The following is a 14,470-nucleotide window of genomic DNA, read 5'->3' as shown; positions in this document are numbered from 1 at the left end:
TTGATCAAAGTTGACCCTTCTAGTGTAGGGGCGTGCATTTTCTTGCATCATTGGCAAGTTGAACGCCAACCTTACATTTTCTGGACTAAAATCTAAGTATTTTCCTTGAACCATTGTAATCTAATTCTTTGGATTTGGGTTCATACTTTGATCATGGTTCCTAGTGATTCATGCATTGGCATAGAACTCTTGAACCATTAAGATTCTGACTTGTTGAATGGGGTTGGTGAGAACTTCCCAACCTCTTCTTTGGATCTCTTGTCGGATCTCCGGATACTTATTTTTCTTGAGTATGAAAGGAACCTCAGGGATCACTTTCTTCTTGGCCACAACTTCATAGAAGTGGTCTTAATGGACCTTTGAGATAAATCTCTCCATCTCCTATGACTCGGAGGTGGAAGCTTTTGCCTTTCCTTTCCTCTTTCTAGAAGTTTCTCCGGCCTTAGGTGCCATACATGGTTATGGAAAAACAAAAAGCAATGCTTTTTCCACACCAAACTTAAAAGATTTGCTCGTCCTCGAGCAAAAGAAGAAAGAAAGAAGGGGAAGAAGAAGAAAAGTGGAGGTGATAGAGGGAGAAAGTGAATTCGGCCAATGGGGTATAAGTGGATTGTGATGTGTGAAAATGAAGGAGGGATGAGGGTTTTATATAGGAGTGGGGGGAGGGTTTGGTGTGTGTATTTTGGGTTGGGTTTGAGAGGGAAAGGAATTTGAATTTTTTTAGAGGTAGGTGGGGTTTTTGGGGAAGAGATATGTAGGTGATTGGTGAAGAGAATATAGGTAAGAGGATAGGATTTGATAGGTGAGTGGTGTTTTGGGTAGAGTGTTATAGAGATGTGTGAGGGGAGAGAGAGAGAGGTAGGATAGGTGGGGATCCTGTGGGGTCCACAGATCTTGAGGGGTCAAAGACTTCTCCTACTGCCTATTTCTAGCATTAAACACCAGCTTTTATACATTTCCTGGCAGTTAATGCCAAGCTGTAGTTTGTTTCTGGCGTTAAACGCCTGTCTGGTGCCTATTTCTGGCGTTAAACGCCCAGAATGGTGCCAAATTGGGCGTTTAATGCCCATTCTGCTACTCTTACTGGCGTTTAAATGCCAATAAGTTCATCCTCCAGGGTGTGCTATTTTTTATGTTATTTTTTATTTTGCTTTGATTTTTTTGCAGTTATTTTTTTGACTCCACATGATCATCAACCTAAAGAAAACATAGAATAATAATGGAAATTCAACATAGATAAATAAAAATTGGGTTACCTCCCAATAAGCGCTTCTTTAATGTCAATAGCTTGACAGTGGGCTCTCATAGAGCCTCACAGATAATCAGAGTATGGTTGTGGCCTCTCAACACCAAACTTAGTGTTTGGTTGTGGCCTCTCAACACCAAACTTAGAGTTTGGTTGTGGCCTCCAAACACCAAACTTAGAATTTGAATGTGAGGGCTTTGTTTGACTCTGTATTGAGAGAAGCTTTTCATGCTTCTTCTCCATATGTACAGAAGGAGAACCTTGAGTCTTGAATACAAGGTAGTCCTCCTTCAATTGGAGAACCAACTCTCCTCTGTCAACATCAATCACAGCTTTTGTCGTGGCTAGAAAAGGTCTGCCAAGGATGATGGATTCATCCTCATCTTTCCCAGTGTCTAGGATTATAAAATCAGCAGGGATGTAAAGGCCTTCAACCTTCACTAGCACGTCTTCTACTAGTCCATAAGCCTATTTCATTGATTTGTCTGCCATCTTTAGTGAGATTCTTGCAGCTTGTACCTCAAAGATTCCTAGTTTTTCCATTACAGAGAGTGGCATGAGGTTAATACCTTACCCTAGGTCACACAGAGCCTTCTCAAAGGTCATGGTGCCTATGGTACAGGGTATTAAGAATTTACCAGGATCTTATTTCTTTGAGGTAAAGTGTGCTGAACCCAGGTATTCAGTTCATTATTGAGCAATGGAGGTTCATCCTCCCAAGTATCATCACCAAATAGCTTGGCGTTTAGCTTCATGATTGCTCCTAAATACTGGGCAACTTTCCCTTCAGCAATATCTTCATCTTCTTCAGAAGATGAATAGTAAAAGAAAGTTCAATGGAATCTCTATGGTCTCTGTATGAGTCTCAGATTCCTTTGGTTCCTCATTGGGGTACTCCTTAATGGCCAATGGATGTTCCCTGAGGCCTTCCTCACTGGGAATCACTGCCTTTTCACTCTCTCCAGGTTCAGCCATGTTGGTCACAGTTATGGCCTTGCACTCTCTTTTGGGATTCTCTTCTGTATTGCTTGGGAGAGTGCTAGGAGGAGTTTCAGTAACCCTTTTACTCAACTGACCCACTTGTGCCTCCAAGTTTCTGATGGAGGACCTTGTTTCATTCATGAAACTGAGAGTGGCCTTAGATAGATCAGAGACTATAATTGCTAAGCTAGATAGATTCTACTCAGAATTCTCTGTCTGTTGCTGAGAGGATGATGGAAAAGGCTTGCCATTGCTTAACCTGTTTCTTCCACCATTATTATTGTTAAAGCCTTGTTGAGGCTTTTGTTGATCCTTCCATGAGAAATTTGGATGATTTCTCCATGATGAATTATAGGTGTTTCCATAGGCTTCACCCATGTAATTCACTTCTGCCATTACAGGGTTCTCAAGATCATAAGCTTCTTCTTCAGAAGATGTTTCTTTAGTACTGTTGGATGCAGCTTGCAATCTATTCAGACTCTGAGAAATCATATTGACTTGCTGAGTCAACATTTTGTTCTGAGCCAATATGGAATTCAGAGCAATAATTTCAAGAACTCCCTTCCTCTGAGGTGTCCCATTACTCATAGGATTCCTCTCAGAGGTGTACATGAACTGGTTATTTGCAACCATTTCAATGAGTTCCTGAGCTTCTACAGGCATTTTATTCAGGTGAATAGATCCATTTGCAGAATGGTCCAATGACATCTTAGACAATTCAGACAGACCATCATAGAATATATCCAAGATGGTCTATTCTGAGAGCATGTTAGAAGGACACTTTTTGGTCAGTTACTTGTATCTTTCTCAAGCATCATAGAGGCATTAACCTTCTTTCTGCCTGAAGGTTTGAACATCCACTCTAAGCTTGCTCAGGTTTTGAGGAGGAAAGAATTTGGCTAAGAAAGTCGTGACCAACTTATCCCAAGAGTTCAGGTTATCTCTAAGTTGAGAGTCCAACCATATTCTAGCTCTATCTCTTACAGCAAAAAGGAAAAGCATAAGCTTATAGACCTCAGGATCAACTCCATTAGTCTTAATAGTATCACAGATCTGCAAGAATTCAGTTAAGAACTGAAAAGGATCTTCTGATGGATGTCCATGAAACTTGCAATTCTGTTGCATCAGAGAAACTAATTGAGGCTTAAACTCAAAATTGTTTGCTCCAATGGCAGGAATTGAGATGCTTCTTCCATGGAAGTTGGAATTTAGTGAGTGAAGTCACCAAGCATCTTCCTTACGTTGTTATTATTGTTGGGTTCGGCCATTACTTCTTTTTCGAGATTCTCTGTAAGGTTTTCTCTGGATTGTTGTACTTTAGCTTCTCTTAGCTTTTTCTTCAGAGTCCTTTCAGGTTCAGGGTCAGCTTCAACAAGAATGTTCTTGTCCTTGCTCCTGCTCATATGAAAAAGAAGATAACAGAAAAGAAGAGAAATCATCTATGTCACAGTATAGAGATTCCCTTATGTGAGTAGAAGAGAAGAAGAATAGAAGGATGAGAAGAAAGAAGAAGAAAAATCCGAACACAGATAGAAGAGAAGGTTCGAATTATGAGTAGAAGAGAAGTGTTAGTAGATAAATAAAATAAATAGAAAGAGATGAGAGGGAGATAATTTTGAAAATTATTTTTGAAAAATGGTTAGTGATTTTCGAAAATTAAAGGTGAAAAAGTGGTTAGGTGATTTTGAAATTAATTTTGAAAAGATAAGAAGTTAGAAAAAGATATTTTGAAATTAATATTTGAAAAAGATATGATTGAAAAAGATTTGATTTTAAAAAGATATGATTGAAAAGATATGGTTGAAGAAAATTTGATTTTTAAAAAGATATGATTGAAAAATAATTTTTTTTAAAAAGATTTGATTTTTAAAATTTGATGACTTGACAAACAAGAAATCAAAAGATATGATTCTAAAATTTAAAGTTTGAATCTTTCATAACAAGAAAGTAACAAACTTGAAATTTTTGAATCAAAACATTAATTGTTAGTATTAATTTTGACAAATATGAGGTAAAAATAGGAAAAAGATTTTGGAAAGTTTTGAAAAAGATTTTTGAGAATTTTCGAAAAACAAAGGAAAAAAATGAAAAAGATTTGATTTTGAAAAGATAAATTTTAAAATTGAAATCTTGACTTGACTAACAAGAAACAACTTATTTTAAAAATTTTGACTAAGTCAACCCAAAGATTTCAAAATTTATGAGTGAAATAGGGAAAAGATAAATTTTTTTTATTTTTTTTACATTTAATGAGGAAAGAGAAAAACCACAAAATGACTCAACACATAAAAATTTTGGATTAAAACAAATGATGCATGCAAGAACACTATGAATGTCAAGATAAACACCAAGAACACTTTGAAGATCACGATGAACATCAAGAACTTATTTTTTTTAAATTTTCAAGAAAAGAAAAACATGCAAGATACCAAACTTGGAAATTTTTAATGTTTAGACACTAACAAATTGAAAATGCATATGAAAAACAAGAAAAGACACAAAACAAGGAAATCACAAGATCAAACAAAGACAATCATCAAAAACAACTTGAAGATCATGAAGAACACCATGCATGAGTTTTCGAAAATTTTTAAGGAAAATTAAAAATATGCAATTGACACCAAACTTAAAATTTGACACTAGACTCAAATAAGAAACACAAAATATATTTGATTTTATGTTTTTTTATTTTTTTGTAATTTTTTTATTTTTTATTTTTTTGAAAAAGAAAATAAGAAACTCAAAGATTTTTAATAAGAATTCCAGGAATCATGCAATGTTAGTCTAAAGCTTCAGTCTACAAAGATTAGACATGGTCGGCCAAGCTTCAGCAAGACATTGCATACAACAACCAAATTGATGGGAATCAACTAGCTCATGTGATGATAAAAGCATCATCTGAAACTCTAGAATTCATTCTTAAAAATTCTGAAGAACAAAATAAAAAGAAAAATACCTAATCTAAGCAACAAGATGAACCGTCAGTTGTCCAAACTCGAACAATCCCCGACAACGGCGCCAAAAACCTGGTGCACAAAATTGTGATCTCTGACAACGGCACCAAAAACTTGGTACATGCGATCGTAATCTCAACACTTTCCTCACAATTTCGCACAACTAACCAGCAAGTGCACTGGGTCGTCCAAGTAATACCTTACGTGAGTAAGGGTCGATCCCACGGAGATTGTTGGCTTGAAGCAAGCTATGGTCATCTTATAAATCTCAGTCAGGCGGATTCAAATGGTTATAGGATTTTCATAACTGAAAGATAAATAAACATAAAATAAAGATAGAGATACTTATGTAATTCATTGGTGGGAATTTCAGATAAGCGTATGAAGATATGTCATTCCTTCTGAATCTCTGCTTTTCTACTGTCTTCATTCAATCATTCATACTCTTTTCTATGGCAAGTTGTATGTTCGGGCTTCACCGTTGTCAATGGCTACCTCCCGTCCTCTCAGTGAAAATGGTCCAACTACGGGTTACGTAAGCATCGGAGTCCCTTGCAGGTACCACCACCCTCCGGTGACGAAGGATCAGCACCACCACCATGTCCAACAAGTTGGACACAACAGGACCGACCAGTATAGAAGATCTCGTCCAAGATCGACCTACAGTTTCAAGTAACCCTCGGAACAGGTGCTTGGAACACCATCCAAGATTTTGTGCCTGCACACTCTAGTGATCCGAAGGGATGCGAGTAGGATACTCTTGCCACGAACCTCACATCTCAACGCAAACAGGTCGAACCACCACCCTTATGCCGCCGCCACTACCTGGACAGGCGGGATCCAACCACCGTCCCTACTAGGCGCATAGCGTCTGAACAATATCAATTTAAAAATGTTACATCAGTGGTTTTTCAAAAATTTATTAATTCAGTATATCAATGATTCATCATTGCAACTCTGAGTCCTCAACTCATCTCAACCACTGTCAATTCATCTTTCATTCCGAGCTTAATGGTTCATCAGTTTCTCAATTTATATACTATTCTCCCTTCTTACTCCACCAAATCCATCCTCAATATGCCAGAAACCTAAGCCTCCATTCTCTAACTTCTCGAAGTAATACCAATGTAAATCTCCTAGGATCTTTCCCATGTTTTGATACCCAAAATTAAGCCAAAGAGTCTTAAATAGGTGTCTCAGAAGTTTACAAGCTTGTTGGGAAGGTGAAATAGTTAAAAACAAAGTCTTAGTTGAAAAACAGGAGATGTGCGTACGCACAAGGGTGTGCGTGCGCACATCCAGGAGGATTTTCAAAATGTGTGCGTACGCACAAGTGTAAAATTTTCCAATTCTGTTCACTCACACAAGGCGTGCGAACGCCCTCAACAGAATGCACCTTCCAACGTGTGCGTGCGCACAAGGCTGTGCGTGCACACAGCTTGCAGAACTTCGTTGGTTGTGTGTGTGCACAGGGCGTGCTAGCGTTCCCATCAGTAGCCATGTCCCTATGTGTGCGTGCGCACAGGTTCAAAAATCCACGAGGTGTGTGTGCGCACACAAACCAAAAATCACAAAATTTCTACAACATTGCAGAATTTAGATTTTGACAGCAAACTTTAAACAATCATATATTCTTCTACCAAATTCGAATTTCTACAAAATTTAAACTATTTTAAAGCTTGTCCAATTATCTTTAATTTGATATAAAATTGTATTGAATTTCAAGCACAGTAGCTCAAGATATGATTTATTGAAGTTCATCTAAATTTTAGTTTTACCCAAAGTTCACAAATTCTCAATTTTCCAATTTTACAACCAAACTAAACCACAATCTCATCAAACTCCCAGAACACATCAAATTTCACATTTTTCATACCTCAATTCACCATTCCACCTTATGCAATCATCAATCCCCATTATCAAATACATAACAATACATTCATTTCTCAACCAACACATTAATTCAATTATCTTTCCACCATTACCAACAATCATCATAATCAATTTCAATCTCAATCTCTAATACCATACTATCAATATCAACATTTCAATTCATCAACATCCTAAATCATCAAATCATCATACATCATCATACAACAATTCCAACAACCAATTTAATTCAATCCTATCTTATGGGTCACTAGTCAAAGTGTCCAGAAATATTACATATTACATAGAGGAAACCGAAACCATACCTTGGCCGATTCTCAATATGCCGAAAACCCAAAATTAAACTCTAACAAGCTTCAATGCACCAACAAGCCACCAACTCAAATCCAAAGGCTCCCAAATGTCCAAAGCAACTTCAACAAGCTCCAATATTCAAACTAACATCATTTATTTCGCATAAATCAAAACCTAACACTCCAAATTAATCAATGTACAAGGGTTCTTGAGAAACCTTACCTCATTCACTGAAATTTGGGATAGAACCCAATATTTCCTCACTAATGATTAACACCTAAACAACCAAAACACAATTTTTTCTCAAGACCAACACCCACCAAACTCAAAATTCTTAGAGCATCAGGAAGGAAGGAAAAATTCAAAATTTTACCTATGAAAGATTGATGAAAGTAACGGGCTCAACAAGAGCTTTGCGTAGCCGTTGACGGTACGTGAATCGAAGCATTGTAGCTCGAGATACAAGAGAAAGAAGTTGTATGTGAATAGTGCTCTCTCTTCTCCTTCTCCTCTCAATGCAGCTGGTGTGTGTTGTGTTTACGAGAGTGTAAAGGTTCATTTAAACTTATATATATGTTTGGCTTGGGCCCAACTTGGGCCCGGTCCAACCCATTAGTGTTTTTAGCCCGTTTAGCCGAACTTTGGACCAAACCTTTACAATTAACGCCCAGTTTTTTACTTTAAATATTTTCCTAAGGTTTTCTACTATTTTTAGTTTTTTCTCCCACAGTATCGGACAAACTTAAACCGGTTCGGCTGTTGGTTCACGATTTTACTCGATTTTTTGCAAAAAAATACATTTTCTGTCTCAGAAAAATCTACTGAGTCCAAAAATCATATTTAAATCCTCTAATTCTCATTCTAAATTTTTGGATCTTATTTTTGGGTAATATTATTTATTTAATTAAATGGTAAATTAGTCGCAGTTCTTACATTACCTGAATTTGATGATAACCCGATCGTAGGTCAATCTTTGAAAATACTGCTGCACCTTTCAGCTGATCTATTAGAGGAAGTGGGTACTTGTTCTTAACTATAACCTTGTTTAGTTGTCGATAGTCTATACACATTTTCATTCCTCCATCCTTCTTCTTAATTAGTAGCATTGGGGCTCCCAAAAGTGACACACTCAGACGAACAAAACCTTTCCCTAATAGTTCTTCCAACTGCTTCTTCAGTTTTGCCAGTTCGAATGGAGATATACGATAGGGTGCTACCAAAATCGGTTTAGCTCCAGGTACCAGGTCGATGCCAAACTCAATCTCTCTTCGAGGAGAAAACTCTAGTATGTCTTCCAGAAACACATCAGGGAAATCTACCACCACTTGGTTCTACTCCAGGTTTAATTCACCAATGTTCGAGCTGGCCACTAATAGAACGCACCTCTCACGTTCACTCCTATTATAAGAAACTCTCACAAAATCTAGGTATAAAGCATGAGAAACTACTGATCCAGTATCAAGAAGAATATGATTCTTAGATAACCAATCAAACCCTAAGATAATGTCTACACCAAACAAAAGTAATGAGATTATGTCAAGCAAAAAAGATCGACCTTCAATACTGAAGGCTACCTGTCGACAAAAAAGGTTGGTCAATGCTTTATGTGAGGTGGGTGTATTGAGAACTAGGTTAAAACTCAGTTTAGAGAAAACTAATCCCAACTCACGCGCAACGGTTAATGAAATAAAAGAATGTGACATGTCAGAATCATACAGTACATTTAAGGAACGAGTCTTGACATAACACTGACCTTGGAGCAAGGAGTCAGAACTAGTAGCATCATCAGCAGACATAGCGAACACTCGCCCTTGTTGTAATGCTCTAGTAGGATCTCGATTAGGCTTCTTTGGACAATCCATCGCAATGTGCCATATTTCTCTACAAACAAAACAAGTGTGTGCTTTGAATTGACACAGCCTGCCAAGGTGATCCTTTCCACACTGCCTACATAACTGATCCATGCAGTCTTCTTGGGGTTGCATGTTAATGTTCTTCCTTGGTCGACCTCCGTTCCCAAAAGTAAATGTACTAGAGGCATTCTCAACTCGTTGGTTACCATGCTGAGGTACTCCAAAATTCATGAAAGGCACCCTCTGTTGAAACACAGGTCGGTGAAAGTTGTTAGCATTCCTATGTGGTAAGTTTTAACGACCCATCATTATTGCCACCATCTTTTACTCACAGTCTTCCATAAGCTGGCTCTTGTTGACGAGTTCTGCAAACTTTTGAAGCTCTAAAGGCTTTAAAGAGTGCATTAGCTTATCGCGAAGTCCTCCTTCATACTTTAGACATTTTCATTCTTCAAAACTATCAGGATCTCCTTGGCATATTTTCAAAAAATGATACAAATCTTCGAACTTCCGAGTATACTCAACTATTGACATGTTTTCTTGACTCAATTGCATCAACTCTATCTGTTTAGCTTCGCAAACAGACTTCAAGAAGTATTTTCTATAAAACTTCTCCTTGAAATCTTCCAAAAGAATCTCTCCCATGTTTTGTTGCCACAACCTCTGCACTCCATGCCACCGATGCTCAGCCTCTCCTTTCAACATATATGTTGCAAACTCAATGAACTATCTTTCGGGTATTTGCTGTGCCCTGAACAACTTTTCTATTCCAATAAACTAGTTGTCTGCCTCAGATGCCACAACTGTCCCCGTTGAACTTGGGGGGGATTCACCTTCAGGAATGTCACCAAAGTCATCGGCTTGTCATTGTTCTCAACACCTCCAGCGCCATTACCATGCTCCATACGTAGCCCACTGTTAGTCGCGTTATGCTCGCCGTTTCTATTTCCTAAACGGTCAATTGCCCAAACGGTAGCAGTCTCCATTTCATGCATAGCCTCAACCATGGTGTTCACTGCTGCCATAAAAGGCATCGAAATCGTCCGTTTGAACACATCTCGAAATCTCACATCGTCTACTGCGACCTCGTCCCTGTGTAGCCACTAGACCCTATTCATACCCAACAATCAACATTAAGATTATCAGTCTCAACATCACAAGTTAGAGTGTGAATAGTTCCTAAATGCATACACAGCGACAGTCATGCAATCTATTACACAAGAATATCCTATAAGCATAAGACACAATACAAAGTATTTAACGAAGCATGATTCAGTCCATTCCTTAGGCTCTAACAGGAACAAACTGCTCTGATACCAAATTGTAAAGACCCAATTTTCACTATGGCATGCTCATACCGAAACATTGAGTGTTATCAATTTGAAACTATACTGACACTGTTATTAATAATATCGAGCCTATAATCATGTTAACAGAACTCGATTTATGAAAAACCTTCCTTAAAGAAAATAAAATCGTAACCAAAACAATAAACAGATACATACACAAACAGGATAATAAACAGATACATACACACACAGACAACACCCAAAAGATGAAAAGTTAGTTACTCCCTCACAATTATGTACATATATACAACTCAAAATATCTCCAAGGTCTAACCAATATAGGAAGCACCTAATTTGACGTCCAGACTAGCCTAGTCTTCTAACCTTGTCTCTTTGATGACCGTATATTCTATACGCTTTTTGACATTATTTTCATATAGCTTTCAGTATATTTTATTTAAGTTTTATTAAGTTTTCATAGGTTTTAGTGCAAAATTTACATTTTTGGATTATACTTTGAGTTTGTGTCTTTTATGGTGATTTTAGGTATTTTCCAGCTGAAATTGAGTAGCTTGAGTAGAAGTCTGATTCAAATACAGAGAAAGGACTGCATATGTTGTTAGGATCTGACCTCTGTGCACTCGAAAGGGCTTTTCTGGAGCTAAAAAAGTCCAAATAACGCGCTGTCAATGACTATGGAAAGCTAACATTCCGGGCTTTTCAAAAATATATAATAGTTTATACTTTACTTCGGAAATAATGGTCCAAAACTGGCATTTAACGCCAGCCACCAGCCCCATTCCTAGCATCCAGCACCCATTGGGGAGCAGCTAGCGTCCAACGCGAAGTCCCTGGCCAGCGTTCAACGCCCTTAAGGGGTACTAGCTCGTGGAAAACACTCAAGCTCAGCCTAAACACTCACCAAGTGGGCCCCAGAAGTGGATGTTCGCACTATCAACTTCGTTTATCTTATTTCTATAATTCTTAGTCATTATATTAGTATATATATACAAGAGTTCACCCTTGTTAGAGGCCTCTTGCCTACTTTTACATTTCCATTGTATATTTTCTATCAGCATGAGTTACTAACCTCCTAAGGTTAATGTTAGGAGCTCTGCTGAGTTTTATAGATCAATAATATTACTGTTTTCATTCAATATGTCTGATTTTATTCTCTTATGCAACCTCGTTCTTCATCTTATGAATTGAGGGTGACCCGTGACAATCACTCTTGTTCTACATGGGTTCCGTGCAATTCCTGACCCCGATAGCGTTGAACTAAAGCTAGAGATTGCATTGCAGATTCCAATAGAGCATCTGAGCAACTTTGGATATGTGACATATAATCCCGTTGACTATGGGTGCGTGAAGTCTCTGTGGCATTAAGGCTAGAGTCAGAGAAGTAGCACTCTCTGATCCAGAAGATCTGCCTTGTCTGTAGCACCTTGAGTAGGATCGTGAAGGGGAGTGGATTGCTTAGAACTTCATCTTCTGCTACAATAAGAAACCTAGAGGTGGCTTGATGAGAGGACATGAGTCATCTCAATGTGGTGGATTGCTGCAGTGGAGGAGGTTAACTTGATGAGAGGACATGAGTTAATCACTTACGGCTGCCATTGAAGGAATTAGAAAGTCATTGAAGAAGACAGTAAGAAAAGTTAATCCAGAAAGACAAAGCATCTCCGAAGTCTCAACCATTCTATCACCATTGAATTCTCATCTATCTAGTAACTTTTATTTAATTATATGTTTTATGCTTTTTCCGTAACAAACTATATTTTCTATCCGCCTAACTAAGATTTGCAAGGTGTTCACTACTTGCTCAAACCAACAATCCTCGTGGGATCGATCCTGACTCACCTTAGGTATTACTTGGACGACCCGATATACTTGCCGGTCTATCTGTGCGAATTCTGCAGAGGTAGTTTCATGCACCAAGTTTTTGGCGCTATTGCCGGAGATTGTTTGGATTTGACAAACTATCAAATTATCTTGTTTCTTAGGTTTGGTACCTTTTACTATTTTGTTTTAGTCTTTTACTTTCTTTTTTGAAAAAAATAAAAAAAATTTCAAAAATCTTTGCTTTTCTTTGTGATCTTTATCTTTTTGTTTGAGTCTTTGTTCTTGTTCTTCTTCTTGTTAAAGTTTCGAACTTTCTTGCTTTCTTTTCAAAAAAAATTTCAAAAATAGTGTCTTTTGATTGAGTCTAATGTCAGTTTTTAAGTGTGGTATCCTTTTGTTGTTCTTTTTTTGCTTTGAATTTTCGAATTGTTCTTGGTGTTCTTTTTTGGTATTCAAGTTGTTCATGTTTTTTTCTTGTTTTGATCTTAAATTTTTTTAGTTTGGTGTTTTTTTTGTGTTTGTTTGCCTAATTTTCAAAAATTATTACTCTTAGATATAAAAATTTTAAGTTTGGTGTCTTTTAGTTGTTTTTCTCTTTCTTAAAATTTGAAATTCAAAATTTTTACAAATCTTTACCTTATCTTTTGTTATGTTTCATTAAATTTCAAATCATTATCTTATCTTATCTTAAATTTGAATTTCAAAATCAAATCTTTTGAAAAAACCAAATCTTTTTCAAATCTTTATCTTATCTTGTTTTAAATTCAAATTTCAAAATTTAAAATTCAATTTTCAAAATCTTATCTGAATTCAATTTTAATTTTCAAATTTCAAATCTTAAAAATTCAAATTTCAAATTTTAAAATCAAATCTTTTTCAAATCTTCTATCTTATCTTATTTTCAAATCTTTCTTAATTAGTTACTTTCTTTCTTCTTTTTCAAAACTTCCTAACTAATTCCTATCTCTTTTATTTTCAAAAATCTCTTACTTCTTTCTCTCTCTCTCTTCTTTTTCGAAATTCATCAATCAATTTTCAAATCTTTTTTGTTAATTAGATTTTATTTTTGAATTCAATTAATAAATAAAATAAAAACAAAAATATTTTAATTCTAATTTCTCTTTTCACTTCTTAATTTTTGAATTCTTTAACCCATTTTATTCGAATTCTTCATCCCTTCTCTCTATCTTCATTCTTCTTTCTTCTTCACATCTCACAGGGAGTCCTCTATTCTTTGACATAGAGCTCTCATTCTTCTTCTTTCTTGTTTTTTTCTTGTTTATGAGCAGGAACAGAGATAAAGAACCCCTCTTTGATCTTGATCCTGAACCTGAGAGGACCCTAAGGAAGCGTTTACAACAAGTTAAAGCACAACACTCCGGAGGAAACCTTACAGAACTTTTTGAATAAGAAACAGAAAATATCAGCATGGCAATGATGCACGAAAACTTGTCTCTCAACAAATTTCCCTTTGGCAAGTATACCGAATTGTCGTCAAGTAAAAACTCACAATAGAGAGGTCGAATCCCACAGTGATTGATTGGTCAAGCATCTTTAGTTGGAAGAGTGTACTAGTTGAGCTAAACAGAAATTTAGTTGAGATTTGCAGAAAATTAAATGGCGGAAAAGTAAAATACAGAAAATAAATTGCAGAATCTTAAATGGGGGTTAGTGGAGATGAGCATAAAGATAAATGGCAGAAAGTAAAGAGAATGGGTAAGATCAGAAATGGGGAATTCATTGGGCTTAGGAGATGTTGCATTCTCCGGATCAAGTTCATTCTCATCTCTTCCTCAATCAATGCATTCATTGATCTCCTTGGCAATCTTAGATGATTGGATCCAATTTCTTGGCAACCCAATCTCTCTAAGCTTTAACAATTGCCTAATTCCTTGATTTAATTGCTCATGGGAAGAGATGAAGTATGGTCACTGATTATACCACATGTATTTCCAAATTAAAGTGTTGGGAGGATTACATGTCACTATATCCGCCCAAACCCCAATTTGGTCCAACATGAGAAAGCATTTCTAGCATGATCTCCTCATCCCTTTTCCAAGGCTCAGAGGAGATCAAATTATGGAGAGTTTCTTTTCCAAGACAACTAACCAATTGAATTAA

Source organism: Arachis duranensis, chromosome 4 (assembly GCF_000817695.3).
Source record: "Arachis duranensis cultivar V14167 chromosome 4, aradu.V14167.gnm2.J7QH, whole genome shotgun sequence".
Lineage (NCBI taxonomy): Eukaryota > Viridiplantae > Streptophyta > Magnoliopsida > Fabales > Fabaceae > Arachis > Arachis duranensis.
Note: the sequence above shows the minus strand (reverse complement) of the source record.